The sequence below is a fragment of the Nanorana parkeri genome, unplaced genomic scaffold, assembly GCF_000935625.1.
Source record: "Nanorana parkeri isolate BGI_ZX_2015 unplaced genomic scaffold, ASM93562v1 scaffold106, whole genome shotgun sequence".
Lineage (NCBI taxonomy): Eukaryota > Metazoa > Chordata > Amphibia > Anura > Dicroglossidae > Nanorana > Nanorana parkeri.
Window position 1 is genome coordinate 1179835 of NW_017306374.1, and position 15203 is coordinate 1195037.

Below are 15203 nucleotides of genomic sequence, written 5' to 3' on the forward strand. Positions count from 1 at the left end.
CGCTGTAAATGAACAGAGACCATTTTACAGAGAACAATGAACCAAGGACATCGGTTTCTGCTTCATAGGGGCTTACAGGCATTCACACCTTGAGGAGGCTATTTTCTATGTTTAATTCTACCATTTTAGCCAATGTGAGCTGTATGGAAAAACATTTTGAAGGATATCTTAGTATTAAATAGGCATCCATGCACATTGGTGGTTGGGGAGCCTGGCAGAGGGATCTCTTTGCTGAAGATTTTAGCTCTTCTCTTTGGCTACTATGATATTGAGTAAGACGAGGTATATTTGGAATGGCCAATGGGATGGCCAAGTTATAACTTTGTTTCGAAGTCTTTAAAGTGTATGTCAACGCAAAACTTTTTTATAGTTTTGAATAGGGGAGGTCGAATTAGAACCTCTGTTGGGTCTGAATGACAACAGTTTCACCAGACAGGAAGCAAGGGAAATTCTCCAACCACAACACAGACAGAAATAAATGCTTTTTTAGTGGGAAGGCTAGAACGTCCATTAGCGTTTTATTGCTGTCTGTGTTCATGTTTATGACTTTCCTAGTGAAACTGTTGACACTGAGACAGTAAATGAAGACAAATATGAAGGAGCTTCGGTAGCAGTAAAATCCTAACAGTGGTTCTGATCCTTCCCTACTCTATTCAAAACACAGAAAAAGGTTTTTCTGGACAAACAACTTATTGCCTAAATGTTAGAAGCCGAAATGTTCTAACATGCAAAAAACCTAACATATTGGGACATATTAGGACCGATAAATTATTATATTATATTTGGACCACGAAAACCTGCTTTTTTTGGAAGTGCCAAAAAATAAATCAGTTTGAAGGGTTTGGAAAAAAACAATGTGACTATTGCACCAATTTAAAAAAAAACAAAAAAAAACCCAAGTGCGACTTTTCTAACCAAAAGTCTCACAATCCATGCCAAATAAAACATGGTTCAAAAAAAGGGGTGGTCAATATTTGTCCCAATAGAGATGCAATAGAGCCATGAGGATGATGGAGGAAGACAGTTACACATTCTACTATAAGCCAAATAGACTACATGTGCTGCAACACAATATTTGGCCATTATTTTACTATGTTTTGGGACCACATGGGATCTCTTCCACGGAGCAACACGGAGTCGCCTTGAGGAAGGCATGGCCTGAAACGTTGACTTTATGATGCATGTGATGTGTTTACAAAAAAGAGTACATTTGCACCTTGAATGATTGTGCCTTTTCTACCATTATTACATACAATGCAGGACCAGCAGTCCTGCATTGTAAGTGAGAACCCTGAGGGCCCACCCAAATCCCAGAGCATCGGAGGTAAGAGGGGAGAATCAGCTGCCAGGGAAAGGAATAGGTAACTAGAGCTTCCCCTAGACAAAAACGAGCATTGTAGATTGTGAGCATGGCCCTCCTAATCCTCTATTCTTAAATTGTATTGTAACAGCACTGCCTCCCTTAATTTTGTAAAACGCTGTGCAAATTGTTGGAGCTTTATAAAGCCTATACAATAATAGTACATCTTTCAGCATTATGATGTGTCATGCACTGATAAAGCAGGAAGTAAGGCCTTTAGGATGAACACAAGAACACAACAGCTAAAATAAAAGTCAGATAAGATTTTCGCCAGAGGAGACCTAAGCCTCTGCCCATTTCAGCTCTGTCAACAAAGACTTCTAAGGACATTTCCTCCCCCACCTGGAGTACAAAAGCAATGAAGCTTGAGTTACAGTGAACAGGGAGATTCAACCTGAAAGTCTTCTCCTTCCTGAAGTCTTTAGAGAAGCTTTTTTCCAGTTCCTACACAGACCTCTTTGTTCTGTTGTTTTTGTTTTGTGCACTTGTAAGGAGAAAAGTGGACTTTATTCTCCTAGTCTTGCTACTGATATCTTAACTCCAGACTAATCGTGTTGTCACAAAAGATGGTTTAAAGGAATGTTTGATGAACTGAGATAGAGTGCCCGATAACACTTCTCTACTTACTCAAAAGATGGCTGACCTCATGCAATGGTAAAGCTGTCTAAAGCCATGTCCCAACAATGTTAGGGAAAGAATTAGGCCAACTTTCTCTTCCACTTATCAGATTCTCAGTGGGAAGTTACCTTAGAATACATTCTATGCCCAGACAAGTAAAAGGAAATTTAAACATAGACAGCTATCACTGGAAGAGTTTTCCCTTCTAATTCTGTTCTGGTGACAACTCAAAATTATGGACTTTCCATTAGTTATCATCCTGGTGACAATGGTCACCAGTAGAGCTGCAGCTAACGATTATTTTCAAAATCGATTAGTTAGCCGATTATTAAGTTCGATTAATCGGTTAATCGAATAAACTATAAAATAAAAGAGTGTGAATCTCCCCACTCATACATAGAAACAATACAACCTAACAGAGTTTCTAGCCCATCCTCATGCAATACAAAACAAAAAGAAACTCTAAAAGGGTTATTCACAAAAGGGTGAAGAGTTTGGAGAAGGCAGAAGAAGTGAATAATCTAGGACATCTACTGTAGATATCTAGGACCACATAGCTGAACTGGAAAGTGAGCTGAATTGGAAGATTTTTCTAGGAATGCACCCATACTTTCAGATACCAGTGCCGATACTTGGCATTTTCATGAGAACTACCAGGGTTGCAGCGGTTGCAGCTGGGACCTGGCTCTGGCGCTCCACCACTGTCCTGAAATCATTAGTCTGTATTGTTTTAGAAAAACTGTCACAGGACAATAAACAAAAATGTATCAGTACTGTACTTGTGTCTGTAAGTACTTGGGCAAAGTATCAGTACTTGTACTTGGAAAAATTGTATTGGTGCATCCCTGATATATATTTAAAAAACAAAATACATAAAACAGAGATGTACAAATCCCAGGAGCGCCGTGTGCTCCTTACAAATGACAGCTGCCTCCTAGTCTAGTCTTGGAGCTGGAAAAGTATCTGTACTTGTACTGTACTGCATCCCTAGATTTTTCCAAATCAATTCTCCTGCCTTCTCCAAACCTTCACCCTTTTGTAAATAACCCTGTTAATGTATTTTTACATTTCAAAAGTTTTCTATTAGCTTTTTAGAAAAAACAACAAAATAGTAATAACACCAGATAATCCAAAACAAGTACCCCTGGTGTATATTACATCTTGATATCATGGAGGACTATAGCCCCTAGATCAGGGAGAGAAACAAACACATCCATCATATCTCCAGCATTTGAAAAAAAGACCCTTGCAGAGTTAAAGGACGGTGTAAATCTAACATGGCAGCCTCAGGTGCATGTTAGCAGTGGCGTAACAATCGCCATAGCAACCCAGATGGCCGCTGCGTGGCACGGGGCACAGGGGGATGACCTCCTGTACCTGTTGTGTGCAAACAGCCGTGGCCTGCAGTGGGGTGGCCAGATTTGTACCCGGCAGCACTGCTGTTCAGGGTTCTGACCAGGACACAGACAATTTGCGTAAAGGGAAGGCATTTCTGGTTGCATGCAAACTGCCCACTGCTAATGGTCCACAACTATCGCCATAGTGACCCAGGTGGCCGCTATGGGGCCTGGGGCACAGGCGTGCCCGGCCAGGACATCTCTCTGATGTCGTGTGGGCCGCCTGGGTCGCTGTGGCATATCAGGCTGGCTGTCACTGGCAGGTGTGAGGAGGAATGTGTCGCTGTTAGATCACTAACAACCTGTCAGTGAACTTTGCAGCAGCGCGTTCCTCCTCACAGCCGGTGCTGTGTCAGTGATAGCCAGCACCTGCGGCGGAGGATGCTGGGCTCAGCGTCGGCAGCGGAGAAGGCGGGACCTGGCAATGGGAGATGAGGCGGGGCCGGTGATGTCAGAGGAGGAGGGGCCCAGCGATGAAAGGGGAGACAGGGCCCGGCGATGGAAGAGGAGACAGGGCCTGGCGATGGAAGAGGAGGTGGGGCCCTGTGCAGGTGGAGTAGGAGGCGGGGATGACAGATAAGAGGTGTGAAGGGGTGTGACCAGCCCACCTGAGACCCTGCCGAGCACACCATAGGGTCTATGGTGGGCTCTGCAGGTCACTCTCAGGTGAGCTGTTGGGGATTTTAGGTGAGCTCTGCAAGGGGCGTAACTAGAAATCACAGGGCCCCATACAAAAATTTTGCTATGTGGCCCTGTGATTTCTAGTTACGCCCCTGCATGTTAGTATCTGATATGGCTAAGAAAAAAATGGAGTTCTATTCAAAGGAAAAGATGAATGGGCTACTAAATGTATTTTTAGAGGTTCATTAAGATTTTGCCAAGTTATGTAAATCTCAGCAGGTACAAATATGTTTACTACAATGTAGCTGCACATATTTGTAGCACGGGCATGCAAATTAGCGGTTTACAATTCAAGAGAGAGAGAGAGAGAGAGAGAGAGAGAGAGAGAGAGAGAGCCAGTCAAAGGTGAATTGCCTAAAATTACTTTTATTCATCAACTTGGTTGAGCTGATTAAATACCAGGAATCCAGGACCTGGGTGGGTTGGAGGCAGGTTTTCTTTCATTCACTCTAACATAATCAATGTAAAAACTGCAACCGTTAAATGGCAAGTCCAGTTGAAACTGATTTTTCCAGCTTTAAGTAGACACTGGTGGGTTGAATAAGCCGCTTCTTCAAATATTCAAGAAGTGAGATTTTTTCACAAGAGTTTCAGCCTCCACCCTCACCCACATGGCCATACTGATTATGTCACTGTGTTTCAGCTACAACCCCAATGATTTGTATATCCTACACAATAAAGAGACCAAGCTGAGTGTCCCCTTCATCTCGCTTTGCATTGGCCACGGCTGACATAGCTGGAAATTCTTATGGTGATATCTTACTGGCACCATATAAGAAGTCTTTATGGGATTGAGCTTTTCAACAACTACACAAAACTGAAATATTACTTTTGCATAGAATTGGCCTTTAATGTGAGCCTGTCACTATGATTGTTTTAGCTTAAAGTCGCCTGCAAAGAAGAAAGGTTGTATATTTACTTATCTGGCGAGTGGTAGGTCAAACCTTCCTTTTCTTGAAGATTTACCAACACCACAGCTATCCAACAGTTCCTGTTGTGTAAGATAGCACACACCCTACTACGTGCTGTGGTTCCTACCGTGGGCTGCTATGGTATTATTGTTTCCTGTAGTGACGTGCAGCTGTCGGGAGGAACCACAGCATGCAGTGGGAGACAGGCTATTTGACACACCCTGAAGTGTTGGATAGCAGTGGCCCTGGGACATCTTGAAGAAATGGAAGATTTAATTTGCCACACACCAGAGAACTAAGTATGCACCCTTATCTTTTACAGGCTGCTTCAGGCTAAAACAATTTTTTCATATAGACAGGGCTGCTTTAAATCATTTAAGATTGCCTAATATGTTCTCAAAAATATTTCAGCTGTTGCAAAGGAGTTGTTCATATATAAGTACTAGACCGCAGGCCAAGATGTGGGTACACCACAAACACCCACGTTGGCTGATGAAAACTAAACAATGCAAAAGATACAATGAATATTTGGCAACAATCCTTAAAAATTGTGACCGATCATTATTATCATCCCCCCAAAAAATCAATAATAATATATGTAACACATGTTGTTAAGTAAAGCGAGGCTGCATTTTATTAAAATCTCTGAGTCAGGAAAAGTTTTCATTATCCTCTAAAATTGTCCTGACCAAAACAAAATGACAGAACAATGAAGATTTGCTCTCAAAAGATGTTCCCTGAGGCCCAGAAATGAAGCTTTGACCTGGGCCGTCGGGCGTTGTTATCTTCCTGATTCCAGCTTCTCTCTGTGGGCTGTGATTGGACAAACTCCTTTCTGAGTTGTCCTTATACAAACCGGTTTCTCTACTGAATTATCTGGCAAGACGTGATTTACCTTTTCGAATGATGTGTCAGAAATATTCTTCTGAGGTTCTTTTTAGGAGAGGAAAATACTGTCCATTTGCGAATCAAGATTTATTATTTTGAAATCCTCACCCATGTACATTCCTACAGAGGTGTTCTAAGCCTTTAATATTTATACTTTCTTAGATAGTAAATAATGTACCTTCTGAGGAAGCCTTCAAAGAAGAAAATAAAGATTTGAATATGATGCGCAATACTTACTGCATGCCTCTTTAAAGTACTGATTTTTGTAGGACTGCACTGATTTTTCGGTCTTTAAAAAGGGGCACATTTTGTCAAACAGGGTGGAGTAACAATAAACAAGGCTGGAAAAAGGCCACAAGTTCAACCAATTATACTTTTGCTCAAATAGTACCGATACAGATAAAGCACATGTGTCAAACTCAAGGCCCAGGGGCCGAATCCGGCCCATCAGGCCATTTCCTAGACTTCTACTTTCAGATCTAGGTATTACGTTATTACTAAAACAAGTGATAATCGAATGCAGAGGCAATTATGATAAAGATTACATACATTTATATAGTCTTACAGGCCCTTTGAGGGCAACCATAATGTTGATGCGGCCCTCGATTAAATTGATATAAAGCAAGGGAAAACTCCGGTGAGGCAGCTGTCAAGTTAACAAGAAAACGTTCTTGTGATCAATTAAAGCCTAACTTACTTTCCCTTTAAATCAGAAATCAGCCACAGCCTGTACACCATACTGTAGCAAAGGGGACTTGCACTCTGCGAAGAAGCAGTGGTCTCTCTAAAGAGGTCCAACACCCTTTGGCTTAGTCAGAGCTAGAGCTCTCCAACCAACAGGGGGCATGAGCTTTGCTAAGTGCTGAGATGTAGGTCTGACTCAGCAGGGGGGATGTCAGATCTCTACAGAAAGATCACTGGGTCCTTCTCTGCAGAATGCCAGCAGGGGACACACTTCACTATCATCTTTCCTGTCTGCTTTTCTTCCTCAGGGTTTGTTTTCATCTGTCGATTGCACCATACTAATTGATAGATATTCGAACGAACATTCCGAAAATGACTACTTTCATACGAAATTACACTGTGTATACCCTACTTAACTTACGGAAGGGTCATAAGGAGCCAGTACTCACCTTTCCTGTACTCTGAGCAAGAGGAAGCTTAGACATGGCTGTGTACACTGCCCTACATAACAGTGCCCTATGATTGACACTGAAGCACCAATCACTGCAATGTGTGGAGGAAGGGAGAGCATCACATATTCCCCCCATAGTAGCTAATATTTCTTGGGCAGTTTGTCTGGTTGTTCGGGGCAGTGGGTGGCCTTTGCCTAATATGGACCACGTACAGGTTCACTTTAAAGGCTAATCAATGCAAAGATATCAATTTAACTTGACGTGCCAGCTGAGTTGAATCATACAATAGCTCCTTTGGCAAGATGCCCCTTAGTTTTGCCTACTGGTCCCTATAAAGCCATATATTGGTGTACCACCCCCAAAATGGAATTTCTATAACAAACAATAAATAAATACCGGGGAAGCCAACTGCATAAATAGGACCATCTACGGGGGAAAGACACACAAACTACTTTGAGGAGCTCTTGCCACCCAAGCCTCCAAGAGTTATAAGAAGCTGGCAGGTAGTCCAACCTGCTGCTGCCCACTAAAAACACAATTTTTGGGTGAGGCTGGCCTATAACTGCATCTACGGAATGCATATCACGCACACCCTGCCATATATTACCACCAGTACTTAACTATATCAAACTCAACATAAACAAGTGATAGTCTATGTGAATCCAGCTGGCTATTAATAGTCTTTTAACGGAGCTTCATGTAACCAGGCAGCTGATGCTGTTTATATAAGTAATCTGAGGGAGACTCCACACCGAGGAATCGCTAAGCACTTGAGCTGACACACTAAACGTGGCACCCTTTTACTCACAATTTTATGACATTCTGTTTCCATACAGAGAGCTAGCTTTGTAGACTTGGACAAATATGAACCATGTGTATTGGCCTGACCTAAATCATTTTGTTTGGTCCTCCACAGCTTGAGACCCGTGAGAAGGTGTTAAGTGGCTGAGAGCTTTCCTTAACTTCTTCAGATTGTGGCATTTAAATACCGCTGTTTAGAGAAAGCTGTCATCCCAACTCTGACTTCTTGAGGCCAAACACATTTGGGATGACAAGGATTCCCCATTATGATTAAATAAAATTCATGGTATAAATCGAAGTCTTACTATCAGTCTGCAATGCCTATATGTTTGTATATTTCTTCCCTAGCAACTGAGCATAGAGAAAAGAAAAAACATGGAAGATTTGAGCACAATTCTAATTAAAACAATATTATACCAACAAATTTGTCCCACCAGTATTATCCTTTAAAGCCAGGTTATCTTAACTCTGCACCCTGGGATAAGTACATATAGGGGGATATTCACAGAGGAGTCGAAGGATCCAGCCGTAACCTCGGATGATCCTTCGGCTCTCTTCGGCCGCTGGAGCCCTTCGGTTCAGCCGAACCGAAGGGTTGCTGTATGGGCTATTCACAAGGATTGGGGTTAGCGGGGAGAACGGCCTTTCGCCCTGCAAATGGAAACTGGGCGGAGCCAGCCGTGATCTCACAGCTGGCTACGCCCAGCTGTAATGACAGATCAGCGTCCCCAAATGACCTGGGGACGCTAAACTGTAATTAAACAATAACAACTAGGCGAAGCCGGCCATGACGTCACCACCGGTTCCGCTCAGTTGTTATTCATTGGCCGGGACCTGCTAGAAGATTCAAAAAATCTTTATTTATTTTTACTATTTATTGACATTTTAAAAATATTTTTTCAACTTTTTTTTTTTAGACTCTTTTCATTGATTTGCAATTCTGCTCGGTACCACTGAGGTACCGAGCAGAATAGCCAAGCCACATGCTGCTCGGTGGCATTCAGCTATTCACTCACTGCCGTTGTGAATAGGGTCAAACGGCAGCGAGTGAGCTGCTTGAGCTTCGGCTCAGAGCATGTTCGGCTGACCGAAGCGTAGCTGAAGACAGCCGATGTGCGGCTGATTGCAGCCGATGTACGGCTGAAATCAGCTGTATTGAGCAGGAGTGAATAGCCGAACATTGTTCGGCTCGCTTCACTTCGGCTGGGTTATTCACTCGGCTGCCTTTGGCAGCTTTGTGAATAACCCCCATAGTCTAAATATAAGAGCCATGTGTATTCTTACTTGAATCTTGGTGTACTTTTCTTCCAGATCTGTGCAGTATTCCAGCGTGAAACTTTACCTCGGGGCAGTTCCTTCCTTTAAAAAAGACCAGTCACTGCTGCTCACTCTCTTTGGGCAGGTGACTGGTCTTGTCCCACCCTTTCTGTAGTTTTCTCTACAGGCAGCCTGTAGTGGGTGGAGTCTGCTGTGTCCCTCCCACAGCTCTGCTCTCTGCACAGGCTATGTACAGCACAGTGATGATGGCACTGCTACTTTTACAAGACCAAATAATTGTTTCTAGAGGTGTTTTAAGCACAGCAACTGGATTTATAACCTTTGTGGTTATTGAGGAATATATTTAAATGAATATTTGTGTGCCCGAGCTTAGCTTTAAACTATATCTGAAAGACACAGGTCCATCGAGTTCAACCTTTGGGTTGTGTGTGTGTGTTACTAAGATGACCTGTACCCCTGTATATCTTGTTCGCTGAGAAAAGTATCTGGATAGTTCTTGAATGATTCTATATACTCTCAGTTGATACCACTGTCTGTGGAAGAGATGAGATGAGAACTCAGATTGTGAATCTTCCCTCACTTTCAGTCCCAAGGACAATGGTCACCAGGACAAACAGATAACAATACAAACCTGACAGGGGTCCTAACTAGGGATGCACAGATACTTTTCGAGTACCAGTGCAGATACTTTACATTTTCATGAGAACTACCAGGGTTACAGCGGTTGCAGCTGGGACCTGGTTTGGGAACTCCACCACTGCCCTGAAATCATTAGTCTGTATTGTTTTAGAAAAACTGTCACATGACAATAAACAAAAATGTATCAGTACTCGTACTTGTAAGTATTTGGCAAGTACCAGTACTCGTACTCGCAAAACTGGTATCTGTGCATCCCTTTATTTATATGTATAAAAACAAAATCGTACATTAAACCAGAGATGCACAAATCCCAGGAGCTCCGTGTGCTCCTTACAAATGACAGCTGCCTCCTAATTTTTGAATTTTTCTCTAGTGTAGTCTTGAAGCTCAAAAGTATCGGTACATTTACTTGGTATCTGTGCAACCCTAGTCCTAACCAGTCTACCAAAGACTAAAGGAAAATTTTAGATACACTCTAAACAAACAGAGCTGCCAATTGGGTATTGCCGCAAAATACATTTCAAACAATTCCAGTACTTATATCATAGTTATCGTACCTGCAGACAACAGCGGCTGAACAGTCTGCTGAATACAAATCGCAAAGTATTGACGTACAAATGGATGCCAAGCCATAAAGTGAAAGAGTCTTAAGTGCCGGTTGTTCATAAGACCTTCATATAAAAACAGTCAATGTGTTTAAGGGCAAAAAACACCCCCTTATCGGGGTTTAGAAGAATGGAACTAGGACTTGAATTAATTCAAAGGAAACTATAACCAAATAGATCTATATTTGGATCTAATCAATGTTATGTGAAAACCTCTGCTAAATACATTGATATAATTTCGGCCAGCTTTACTTTCTATAGACAAAATGAAATACAAAGTTTTGGCTGGTGTTAGGCTTTAATTTTATAAAGTAGGATGGCTATTTAGTCAGTTATTAATCCCTGTTCTTTGTGGTACTGAAGGGGTTCAGCAAGCCATCCACAACACACATATCAACCGGGCATCTGAGAAGAGGAGCAGCTGTGGCGTGTAATAACATACTGGCTTTTTTTGTGGTTAACAAGTTGGCAAATTCCCTCGCAATCATAGATGGCGGTTTTAGCGTGATGAAATCTGAGGTCTACTCAACGAGCGAGGCTCCAAGTCCATTTACAGCTGGCTAAGGGCGTGCAGTCCAACACTCTGTAATGGTGCCGTGAGGATTGGTGCGTTTTGTCAAAACCAATAAAGGAAAGTGCACACATTCCATGATCTTCAAAAATCGTTTTTACTTTCCAAAGGTACTAAAATTAGAACTGAAGTGGAAAGCTGGAAAAACACATGTATGATATAATTGGAGGTTAAAAAATTCTACCTCTATTTTTATTCTTATAAAGGCAGAGTGGTTCATCTTTCACTGAGAGGGGAGATGAGAGATTCGCTCATCTTTGCCAAGTTCTCGGTACCATCAGACTCGCCAAGAATTTTCTCCTCACTATGGGTAATGCTGTTAGCTGGTACACATCTTTTGTAGCCAAGAGGGAACAGTACTTCAAAGCAGCATTACTCAAGCTTTTTTTCAGTCACGGCACCCTTAAAAAGGTATGCAAAATCTTCTCTGACCATCCACCTGATTAACGCAGCGAGATCCTGTATTCCGTTGACATTTTAAAGTATATCTTAAAGCAAAACTTTTTTGATTTTGTTGGTTTGACTACTGTCAAGTTTTTTTTGTTTGCTGTCTGTATCCTCTTAGGGATGTTTTCTTTCATTTCCTGTCTCAGAGGCACAACAGGAGGTTAGAGGAACTCTCTCTGAAATAAAGGAAACCATCTTTTAGACCACTAGCATTAGAACACATGTCCTCAAAATGTTGCATTTTCATTTGCTTCAGTACCAATAAAAATGGTCACCAGAGCAAACACAGCGAGAGTGAAACTCAAGAATGGGGACACAAAGGAAGTGGGTGTGATGACACTAGGTGAATTGCAGCAAGTTGAGTCTTTTAGGAACAGTGCCAGAGATAGAGCATTGCAGCAAGAGCCTTTCAGAGTAACTAATATTTAAATAAAACTGTGCTGATGAAGTTGAACTTTACTTAGTTCAGCCTATTCTACCAAGAGCCATTCTAACAGATAAAATAATGGATACAGTTTATAGTAGCACAAGAAAAGCAGGTCTGTGCGTTGACACATGTCATGTTTAGATGAAAACACCACCTATTCAATGTTAATAACATTTGAAATATGTTTTTGAAGCCTTTAAACCATTTTGATCACAATGGCCCACATGAGCTTCAGTAAAACCTCATCCTTTGAAGTAGAATCATGTTTCCATTAAAATGTCATTCTGTTTTTGCTCCATTTCCTTCATACCTCTCAATAGGGTAAGGCGGTTATTCTGTTCTATTCTCAAACCTGCTCTTATTCCCTGTCGTCGGTTCCCCAACAGGCACACTTTGAAACAAAGCCTAAATTCCACTTTACATTATGAATTATTCCTTAGTGAAATAAAATGAAAATATGAAAGTCTGGCTTCTCGCCGATTACTGTTACTGAGCAGATGAGCGGCGTGGTTTCAGAAAAACTTATTTTGCCACAACATTATCGATTTCACTGTCTCCAAAGTCTCATAAAAGCAACAAGTCCAAATTATTTTTTTTATTAGGAATTTTTTGGTGTATGTAGGGTAGTTTATTTTATTTTATTCAGTGTTCTTTGTACAGTATTTGTGTGTTTTCCTTTTTTGGTTGTATATGATCTACTGTTTTTATTTTACTGTCTGTGTATTCTTTTTGTAAAAAACAAAACAAAAAGAACCATAAACAATTAGGCTAATAAGGGGGCTTCTTTGCATAAGAACAGATCCATGATAGCTGGAAAAAAATTCCAATATACCCTTAAAAAACACCAAAATCACCTTGATTTTCCCTTTTCCACTTAGAACTATTATTGAGTTATATTACCTAAAGGTTTTGCATGTAAGGACTAGAAAGAGCTTACAATTGCTTCTTAGCACAAATCCTGTTAGATTGGGTATTGATTAGTTTAAACCCCAATCAAATTTCAACTTTAAAAATTGAAAACAAAATGTGTTCAAGTCTTACAGTTAATTTCCTTCTTCAGTTCTGTCCCCTGCCAACACCCTTTCTCTCTATGTGGAAGCAGTGGTCTCTCTTTGTTGCTCTCCAACCTGCCCACTGCTGAGTTAGAGCTCTTCATTCAGCAAAGCTCATGCTCCCTGCTAATTAGAGAGCCCTACCTCCCACTTTCTGTTGCATTTTAAGGACAGGAACTGCAGGGAAATCTATCTAATGGGACACGGACAGCAAACAAAACTGACAGGGGTTACCCTTCTGTACTCTATCCAAAGCTAAAAAAAAAAAAGTTTTGGCTGTACATACACTTTAAATACAAAGCTCAAACAATTCACCAACCCTTTATTTTTTGTGGTCTTTTGGAACACAGATAAAATATGTTTTCTAAATATTTAGTATCTAAAACGAATTTAAACCAGTAATATATTTACGAGAGATGATAGGTCCCTACATTAGAGAGAATTTTCTTTAACCACAGCTATGCATTATAATAATAGGGAAAATAATATAATGTTAAAAATAACAACAATCCCGTTTTCCAGAGTGGATGAAGCCTCACCTCCGCCTTTAAGATATATACACTGACATGTGTCTGACGTATGGTTTCATGCTCTGTGATGTTTATTTCCAAGTTTTATGACTCAACTCTAAACTCAAATACGCAAACTATAAACAGATTGCAAAAGCTTCCAAACCATTTTAATGATGTACAGTTGTCTGCAGGACGTAGCATGTATGGGGTGATCTTTTTCATCATCGACCTGTTTTTCTTTTAAGGGTTCACAACATGTTAGCTCTATTAGATCATCTTTAGGGCTCAGGCACATGGTTGACCATGGCTGCACAATGTAATGTCTGGCATATTTCTCCTAGTAGGGAGCCGCAGGTGCAGCGTACAGCCTCCAACAGAAGCCAATGGATGTACATGGCTGTGCATCAGCTTTATGTTAACACGCACAGCAAGAACCCTGAATTTGGGGTTGTATGTCCTTACACAAGCCTATGTTTACACAAGTCCACCGTATACCCGCCTACAGTCATTGACTATCCGTGGGTATAAGGTGGACTTGCATACAGTCATTGACTTCTAAGGGATGCTGTACACAGCACCTGTGGCTCTCTGGTGGGGAAAATATGCCAACATTCATGTTGGTCATGTTCACGAGCCCTTGAAGTGAACCTGTACTTTGCCCATACTCGGCAAAATAACAGGTTTAGGCCCCGTTCACACCAGGGTGGTTTGGCCGCGCGGATTTGGCCCCACGGACCTGCCGACATGAACGATCCCATACATTGCTATGAGGACCATTCATGAGACCGTGCGCGTCCACGGGATCCGAACCGTCTGAATTGCTCCCTGACCCTTTTTTGCCGCGCTGATCAGTGCGGTTTTCATACAGCTTTCAATGGAACCATGCTGTTCAGCGCGATGTTGGGCATTTAAAATTGAGTTTCAGCTCTGAAACGCAATAAAAAACTCCCAAAACAGCCCTTTTAAAATCAGCGCAGAAACCGCACTGATACGCAACCGCCCTGGTGTGAATGTGACCTTAGTTAAAGTGACTTTGTAGCTATTAAAAAAACAAATGGTAATATAGGCCTCTCTGCAAAGAAAAGAAATTGCCTGTCCTGCTATCCAAGACGGTGATTTTCATTATTTTGAAGACCTAAGCTTGCTGAAGAATCTATACCATACCACAAACTTCTGAGTGTGTCAACATCTGGTCCCCCTCTGTGCCTTGTGGTTCCTTGTTCACTATTGTGTCCTGTAGTGACATCGGGGTTGGTGAAGGAAGAACAGCACACAGAGGGGGGCCAGACATCTAAAGCTGGCCCTACACTGGTACGAACGTTCATATGAGAAATCTCAGGAGAACATTCGATATAGACTTTATAAATGTTGTTCCAAATTTCGTTTGATTTTATTCTTTGATTTTATTCATTGATTCTGGAATTAATAGGGTTCTCCAAACAAAAAACACATTCAAAGTTCATTAATTCTGTCATGCTCCTTCTATTATTTTTGTCACTATGGTTGAAATCAATCGCCAATTTGACCCTATTATCTATTAAAAATTTGAACGTTCTGAAAACAAATTTTGAGAGTGAATATCAACTGGCCAGCTTGACACTACTGGGAGTAACAATAAAAATGTCTCCTTCTCCCAGAAGATTAAGAATGTAATGCTCTATGGGATGATCAAACAAAAAATACTACCTACCTATATCAACAGTTTTTATACGGGTCTATTAACTAAGCTGCCGTGGGCAGCCAAGTGAACAACCGACCCCAAGTGAAGTTTAACCCGAACATCGGTTTGCTTCACATGGCTTCAGGTCGGCCGAACATGCTCAGCATGTTCGGCCGACCCGAAGTGCAGAAGGAGTTCGACTCAGCCGATCCAACCTCTG

The 15203-nt window shown here is 41.5% G+C and overlaps 1 protein-coding gene across 4 annotated transcripts in view; it reads right to left on the minus strand.

Moving 5' to 3' along the window:
- Positions 1 to 15203, minus strand: part of TRABD2B (TraB domain containing 2B) — a 231039-nt gene that overhangs the window by 197394 nt on the left and 18442 nt on the right. The gene's annotated exons all lie outside the window — the stretch shown is intronic.